This window comes from Salmo salar, unplaced genomic scaffold (assembly GCF_905237065.1).
Source record: "Salmo salar unplaced genomic scaffold, Ssal_v3.1, whole genome shotgun sequence".
In the NCBI taxonomy this organism is placed as follows: domain Eukaryota; kingdom Metazoa; phylum Chordata; class Actinopteri; order Salmoniformes; family Salmonidae; genus Salmo; species Salmo salar.
This window is the reverse complement of record NW_025549303.1, coordinates 145,001-152,500: the sequence shown is the minus strand read 5'-3', so window position 1 is coordinate 152,500 and position 7,500 is coordinate 145,001. Positions and strand designations below refer to the sequence as shown.

Genomic DNA, 7,500 nt, shown 5'->3' with positions numbered 1-7,500 from the left:
GATAGATGTTCACTGTAGACAGGCTTCTAGGTCTGTCAGTGATAGATCACTGTAGACAGGCTGCTAGGTCTGTCAGTGATAGATGTTCACTGTAGACAGGCTGCCAGGTCTGTCAGTGATAGATGTTCACTGTAGACAGGCTGCTAGGTCTGTCAGTGATAGATGTTTACTGTAGACAGGCTGCTAGGTCTGTCAGTGATAGATGTTCACTGTAGACAGGCTGCTAGGTCTGTCAGTGATAGATGTTCACTGTAGACAGGCTCCCAGGTCTGTCAGTGATAGATGTTCACTGTAGACAGGCTCCCAGGTCTGTCAGTGATATATGTTCACTGTAGACAGGCTGCTAGGTCTGTCAGTGATAGATGTTCACTGTAGACAGGCTGCTAGGTCTGTCAGTGATAGATGTTCACTGTAGACAGGCTGCTAGGTCTGTCAGTGATAGATGTTCACTGTAGACAGGCTGCTAGGTCTGTCAGTGATAGATGTTCACTGTAGACAGGCTACCAGGTCTGTCAGTGATAGATGTTCACTGTAGACAGGCTGCTAGGTCTGTCAGTGATATATGTTCACTGTAGACAGGCTGCTAGGTCTGTCAGTGATAGATGTTCACTGTAGACAGGCTACCAGGTCTGTCAGTGATAGATGTTCACTGTAGACAGGCTACCAGGTCTGTCAGTGATAGATGTTCACTGTAGACAGGCTGCTAGGTCAGTCAGTGATATATGTTCACTGTAGACAGGCTGCTAGGTCTGTCAGTGATATATGTTCACTGTAGACAGGCTTCTAGGTCTGTCAGTGATAGATGTTCACTGTAGACAGGCTCCCAGGTCTGTCAGTGATATATGTTCACTGTAGACAGGCTTCTAGGTCTGTCAGTGATAGATGTTCACTGTAGACAGGCTGCTAGGTCTGTCAGTGATAGATGTTCACTGTAGACAGGCTGCTAGGTCTGTCAGTGATAGATGTTCACTGTAGACAGGCTCCCAGGTCTGTCAGTGATAGATGTTCACTGTAGACAGGCTGCTAGGTCTGTCAGTGATAGATGTTCACTGTAGACAGGCTCCCAGGTTTGTCAGTGATAGATGTTCACTGTAGACAGGCTGCTAGGTCTGTCAGTGATAGATGTTCACTGTAGACAGGCTGCTAGGTCTGTCAGTGATAGATGTTCACTGTAGACAGGCTGCTAGGTCTGTCAGTGATAGATGTTCACTGTAGACAGGCTCCCAGGTCTGTCAGTGATAGATGTTCACTGTAGACAGGCTGCTAGGTCTGTCAGTGATAGATGTTCACTGTAGACAGGCTCCCAGGTTTGTCAGTGATAGATGTTCACTGTAGACAGGCTGCTAGGTCTGTCAGTGATAGATGTTCACTGTAGACAGGCTCCCAGGTCTGTCAGTGATAGATGTTCACTGTAGACAGGCTGCTAGGTCTGTCAGTGATAGATGTTCACTGTAGACAGGCTCCCAGGTTTGTCAGTGATAGATGTTCACTGTAGACAGGCTGCTAGGTCTGTCAGTGATAGATGTTCACTGTAGACAGGCTGCTAGGTCTGTCAGTGATATATGTTCACTGTAGACAGGCTGCTAGGTCTGTCAGTGATAGATGTTCACTGTAGACAGGCTGCTAGGTCTGTCAGTGATAGATGTTCACTGTAGACAGGCTGCTAGGTCTGTCAGTGATAGATGTTCACTGTAGACAGGCTCCCAGGTTTGTCAGTGATAGATGTTCACTGTAGACAGGCTGCTAGGTCTGACAGTGATAGATGTTCACTGTAGACAGGCTCCCAGGTCTGTCAGTGATAGATGTTCACTGTAGACAGGCTGCTAGGTCTGTCAGTGATAGATGTTCACTGTAGACAGGCTCCCAGGTTTGTCAGTGATAGATGTTCACTGTAGACAGGCTGCTAGGTCTGTCAGTGATAGATGTTCACTGTAGACAGGCTGCTAGGTCTGTCAGTGATATATGTTCACTGTAGACAGGCTGCTAGGTCTGTCAGTGATAGATGTTCACTGTAGACAGGCTCCCTGGTCTGTCTCTAGTCTCTAAACAGTCCTTATTCAGTTCTACCCTGCCTGAGGGGTTCTGTCTTAACAACGCTCCAACCTTGTACTTGGTGCCGGAGATCAAACACCCAGCCACAGGCCCAGACAGGTTCCTCTCAGAGAGCTTTCAGGCAGCACGGCTTTCATGCCACAGCTACGGTATCTAGAGCTGGGGGTGTGGTGCAGCAGCGGCGGCGTTTAAAACGGTGTTTATAGCTAACTGCGTCTCGGCACGGAGAGGGAGAGCAAGGACGTAGTTAGCCGGGAAGGTGGCAACCATTCTGGAACTCTCTCTCGGCCTCTGCCTCGCTCTCTCTGTCTCTCTCTCCCGGTCTTTCTCTCTTCCTAGTTGCCCCTGGATACTGTGGCTGCACAGAAAGCGGCACAGTGCAATTAGATAGAAATCTGTTTCCATGGAGCCCTTCCCGCCGTTAAAAAGGGCCTGTACTGTTTGTTGTTGTTCTTTCTCCGCCCTCATTGCTGTGGAATATGAATGTTGAATTTTGTGTCTTCTATCTTACGGGAAAGCCATCAAATGAGTGCCCCAATCTGAATCTGCAACCATGTGCGTTTTTTAACAGCCGCCCTAGAATTCGTAAGTAAGCATTTCCATATTTCGAGGAAGAGATCATAATCGTCTCATTGAAGGTATTAAAACTTTAAATAGAGTGGAGCAGAACCGACCCACACTTCCCTTCCAAAACTTTAAATTTTTATTTATTTTTTTATTTCACCTTTATTTAACCAGGTAGGCAAGTTGAGAACAAGTTCTCATTTACAATTGCGACCTGGCCAAGATAAAGCAAAGCAGTTCGACAACATACAAAAACACAGAGTTACACATGGAGTAAAACAACATACAATCAATGATACAGTAGAAAAAATAAGACTATATACAATGTGAGCAAATGATGTGAGATAAGGGAGGTAAAGGCAAAAAAAAGGCCATGGTGGCCGAGTAAATAAAGTATAGCAAGTAAACACTGGAATGGTAGATTTGTTATTTGAAGAAAGTTCAAAGTTCAAATATAAATAATATGGTGCAAAGGAGCAAAATAAATAAAATAAATAAATAAAGTAGGGGAAGAGGTAGTAGTTTGGGCTAAATTATAGATGGGCTATGTACAGGTGCAGTGATCTGGGAGCTTCTCTGATAGCTGGTGCTTAAAGCTAGTGAGGGAGATAAGTGTTTCCAGTTTCAGAGATTTTTGTAGTTCGTTCCAGTCATTGGCAGCAGAGAACTGGAAGGAGAGACGACCAAAGGAGGAGTTGGCTTTAGGGGTGACCAGAGAGATATACCTGCTGGAGCGCGTGCTACAGGTGGGTGCTGCTATGGTGACCAGTGAGCGGAGATAAGGGGGGACTTTACCTAGTAGGGTCTTGTAGATGACCTGGAGCCAATGTGTTTGGCGACGATTATGAAGTTAAGGCCAGCCAACGAGAGCGTACAGGTCGCAGTGGTGGGTAGTATATGGGGCTTTGGTGACAAAACGGGTGGCACTGTGATAGCTTGTTGAGTAGGGTATTGGAGTAGGGTATTGGAGGCTATTTTGTAAATGACATCGCCGAAGTCGAGGATTGGTAGGATGGTCAGTTTTACGAGGGTACGTTTGGCAGCATGAGTGAAGGATGCTTTGTTGCGAAAATAGGAAGCCAATTCTAGATTTAACTTTGGATTGGAGATGATTGATGTGAGTCTGGAAGGAGAGTTTACAGTCTAACCAGACACCTAGGTAATTCTAAGTCAGAACCGTCCAGAGAAGTGATGCTGGACAGGCGGGCAGGTGCAGGCAGCGATCGGTTGAAGAGCATGCATTTAGTTTTACTTGTATTTAGGAGCAGTTGGAGACCACGGAAGGAGAGTTGTATGGCATTGAAGCTCGTCTGGAGGGTTGTTAACCTGTTAGGGCTAGGGGGCAGCATTGACACGGCTGGATAAAAAACATACCCGATTTAATCTGGTTACCACTCCTACTCAGTAACTAGAATATGCATATACTTATTACAAATGGATAGAAAACACCCTAAATTTTCTAAAACTGTTTGAATGGTGTCTGTGAGTATAACAGAACTCAAATGGCAGGTCAAAACCTGAGAGATTCCTTTACAGGAAGTGGCCTGTCTGACCATTTCTGGAACTTCTTTGCCATCTCTATCATTTACTAAGGATCTCTGCTCTAACGTGACACTTCCCACGTCGTCCATAGGCTCTCATAGCCCGGGAAAAAAGAGAATGTCGTCATTCCAGCCCCAGGCTGAAACACATTATCGCCTTTCTCAAGTGGCCCATCAAGAGACACTAGCTTATGCGCGTGACCCCGACCGCCCCCGCCTTTGGGATTTTTTTCCTCTGTTTGCCGAAAAGGAGATTCCCTGTCGGAATTTTATCGCTTTTCTACGAGAAAATGACGTAAAAATTGATTTTAAACAGTGGTTGACATGCTTCGACATACGGCAATGGAATACTTTGAATTTTATTGTCAGGAATTGCGCCAAGCGCCGACACTTCTTTACTATTTCGGATAGTGTCTGGAACGCACGAACAAAACGCCGCTATTCGGATATAACGATGGATTATTTTGGACCAAACCAACATTTGTTATTGAAGTAGACGTCCTGGGTGTGCATTCTGACGAAGACAACAAAAGGTAATGACATTTTTATAATAGTAAATATGATTATGGTGAGTGCTAAACTTGCCGGGTGTCTAAATAGCGAGCCCGTGATGCCTGGGCTATGTACTTAGAATATTGCAAAATGTGCTTTCACCAAAAGCTATTTTAAAATCGGACATATCGAGTGCATAGAGGAGGTCTGTATCTATAATTCTTAAAATAATTGTTATGCTTTTTGTGAACGTTTATCGTGAGTAATTTAGTAAAATGTTAGCGAATTCCCGTAAGTTTGCGGGGGTATGCTAGTTCTGAACGTCACATGCTAATGTAAAAAGCTGGTTTTTGATATAAATATGAACTTGATTGAACAAAACATGCATGTATTGTATAACATAATGTCCTAGGGTTGTCATCTGATGAAGATCATCAAAGGTGAGTGCTGCATTTAGCTGTCTTCTGGGTTTTGGTGACATTATATGCTGGCTTGAAAAATGGGTGTCTGATTATTTCTGGCTTGGTACTCTGCTGACATAATCTAATGTTTTGCTTTCGTTGTAAAGCCTTTTTGAAATCGGACAGTGTGGTTAGATTAACGAGAGTCTTATCTTTAAATGGCTGTAAAATAGTCATATGTTTGAGAAATTGAAGTAATAGGATTTTGAAGATTTTGAAAATCGCGCCACAGGCTGGCAGTGGATGTTACGTAGGTGGGACGAATTCGTCCCGCCGGTCCCATAGAGGTTAACACAGTGTCCAAAGAAGGGCCAGAAGTATACAGAATGGTGTTGTCTGCGTAGAGGTGGATCAGAGATTCACCAGCAGCAAGAGCGACATCATTGATGTATACAGAGAAAAGAGTTGGCCCAAGAATTGAACCCTGTGGTACCCCCATAGAGACTGCCAGAGGTCCGGACAGCAGGCCCTCCGATTTGACACACTGAACTCTATCAGAGAAGTAGTTGGTGAACCAGGCGACGCAATCGTTTGAGAAACCAAGGCTACTGAGTCTGCCGATGAGGATGTGGTGATTAACAGAGTCAAAAGCTTTGGCCAGGTCAATGAATACGGCAGCACAGTATTGTTTCTTATCGATGGCGGTTACGATGTCGTTTAGGACCTTGAGCGTGGCTGAGGTGCACCCATGACCAGCTCTGAAACCAGATTGCATAGCGGAGAGGGTGCGGTGGGATTCGAAATGGTCGGTAATCTGTTTGTTGACTTGGCTTTCGAAGACCTTAGAAAGGCAGGGAAGGATGGATATAGGTCTGTAGCAATTTGGGTCAAGAGTGTCACCTCCTTTGAAGAGGGGGATGACAGCAGCTGCTTTCCAATCTATGGGAATCTCAGACGACACGAAAGAGAGGTTGAACAGGCTAGTAATGGGGGTTGCAATAATTTCGGCAGATAATTTTTGAAAGAAAGGGTCCAGATTGTCAAGCCCAGCTGATTTGTAGGGGTCCAGATTTTGCAGCTCTTTCAGAACATCAGCTGGATGGATTTGGGAGAAGGAGAAATGGGGGAGGCTTGGGCGAGTAGCCCTCCAGAACTTTAAATAGAGTGGAGCAGAACCAACCCACACTTCCCTTCCAGAACTTTAAATAGAGTGGAGCAGAACCGACCCACACTTCCCCTCCAGAACCTTAAATAGAGTGGAGCAGAACAGACCCACACTTCCCTTCCAGAACTTTAAATAGAGTGGAGCAGAACCGACCCACACTTCCCTTCCAGAACTTTAAATAGAGTGGAGCAGAACTGACCCACACTTCCCTTCCAGAACTTTAAATAGAGTGGAGCAGAACCGACCAACACTTCCCTTCCAGAACTTTAAATAGAGTGGAGCAGAACCGACCTACACTTCCCTTCCAGCCCTTAATGAGGGCAGTGAATAGCAGGAGGCCTATTCTTAATTCTAACGTCTCACAGCTACAACGGTATAACTATTTCTTCCTGTGGAAAATGATCTTTCATAGCTGATTACAGCGGCCCTCTAATAGCAATGCATTTATTACAGGTCCGTTGCAGACGGAGATGATGAACTGGAATTAGGTCCACTTCAGCAGCCAATGCTCTCACTCACATCAATTGGACACTAATTGGGGGATTTTTATTATTAAAGGACAGAAAACAACAAGACAGGTTAGAGAAACCACTGCACAATTAGGACTGACAGACAGAAGAACAGACACATCTGTCAGGGGAGGGGGAGAAAGGGAGTGAGAGGGAGAGAGAGAGACAGAAAAGCTCAACCTGTAAAGAACAAACACCATTGTAAATACAACCCATATTTTTGCTTTTTATTTTCCCTTTTGTACTTTAACCATTTGCACATCGTTACAACACTGTATATATACATAATATGACATTTGTAATGTCTTTATTCTTTTGGAACTTCTGTGAGTGTAATGATTACTGTTCATTTTGATTGTTTATTTCACTTTTGTATATTATCTACTTCACTTGCTTTGGCAATGTAAACATATGTTTCCCATGCCAATAAAGCCCTTGAATTGAATTGACAGAAACAGAGAGAGAGAGAAAGGGAGAAAAAGAGAGAGGGGGAGATAGATGGAGAGAGCGAGAGAGAGAGAATGGGAGAGAAAGGGAGAGAGCAAGAGAGAGAGAAAGGGAGAGAGAAAGGGGGAGAGGGAGACAGACAAAGAGGGCGAGAGAGTGAGAGTCACAGAGAGAGAGAGATTTGATTACAGAGTGACACAGTCGGTGGCGCTGTGATAATTCCCAGGTAATTACAAAGCAAGGTGATCCCCTTAGGAGTTTTGAGAGTCAGCACCTCAGACACGCTCCAGCACTGAGAGATGAGGGGCCTAGACCACAGAGTTGACTAC

General features: G+C 44.9%; 1 protein-coding gene across 1 annotated transcript in view; it reads right to left on the bottom strand.

Moving 5' to 3' along the window:
* The window catches only part of LOC123736396 (calcium-binding mitochondrial carrier protein Aralar2), a 96,699-nt gene that overhangs the window by 7,467 nt on the left and 81,732 nt on the right, over positions 1-7,500 (bottom strand). The window lies entirely within an intron of this gene.